Raw genomic sequence first — 919 nt, 5'->3', positions numbered from 1 at the left:
TGTCACCATACACTGCACAGGTGTTTGCAATCAATGAAAAAGTAGGAAAGAAGTATGATTTATCAAATTACTTCTCGGTGAAAGTTAGATCCATAGATGGTTTTCAAGGTAGTGAGGAGGATATAATTATTTTCTCTACAGTAAGATCTAATAAACGGGTTCACTAGGCTTTCTCACAAATGTTCAGAGGACAAATGTGGCACTTACAAGAGCTAAGTATGTTTACTTTTTACCAATCAGTTTTTCCATTAGACGAACATATTTAAATAAACAATAGCAAATTAGCTATGCATTTAACTTTAAATGACAGACATTGCTTGTGGATATTGGGAAATGAGGAAACTTTATGCAGAAATGAAAACATCTGGTCAGAACTAATATCTGATGCAAAGAAACGAAGCTGCTTCCACAATGCAGATAAAGATAGTGATCTCTCGGAAACTATTTTTAAAGCATGCATCGAGTCTGATGAGCTTGACAACTTGTTGAATATGGATTCACTACAAATAAGCAAGACTAAGGTATGTTAATTAAGTCGAAAACTCTATTTTTCTTTTTTGGTAGTCACAATGTTTTTCATTTTGAGCTGCTAGAAAATAAGCTCCTATCTTCCACCAATTTTGGAAGTATGTACTTGGATTGGTGATTATATGTCATCCTCAACTGTGATTTAAAAGTCGAATTCTACTGATTGAAAACTCCAGCAAATGCAGGGGCAAGGTTGTGTACATCAACCCCTACTATAATCTAGAGTTGGTGAGAATTTCATTCAATTGGTTATCCCTCCAAGGATTTTTCCATCCCCCTAGTAGTAGTCTTGTATAGTATATAAATCAGGAAGTTTTATAACCTATGGCAATGAAATGTGAAATTGTTCTCTTTGTAATTCTTAATACTAACCTTTTCTTTTTGCCATGGC

At 34.3% G+C, this 919-nt stretch overlaps 1 long non-coding RNA gene across 1 annotated transcript; it reads left to right on the top strand.

Annotated features, from left to right (window-relative positions):
- The first annotated feature begins 7 nt into the window (after nt 1–7).
- Nucleotides 8–913, top strand: LOC114578941. Its single transcript, XR_003699839.1, has 3 exons — nt 8–216; nt 311–521; nt 594–913. It is a non-coding gene; the product is annotated as an uncharacterized LOC114578941 (long non-coding RNA).
- The last annotated feature ends 6 nt before the right edge of the window (nt 914–919 follow it).

Source organism: Dendrobium catenatum, unplaced genomic scaffold, assembly GCF_001605985.2.
Source record: "Dendrobium catenatum unplaced genomic scaffold, ASM160598v2 original_scaffold_228825, whole genome shotgun sequence".
Classification (NCBI taxonomy): Eukaryota; Viridiplantae; Streptophyta; class Magnoliopsida; order Asparagales; family Orchidaceae; genus Dendrobium; species Dendrobium catenatum.
This window is presented reverse-complemented; position numbering and strand designations above follow the sequence as displayed.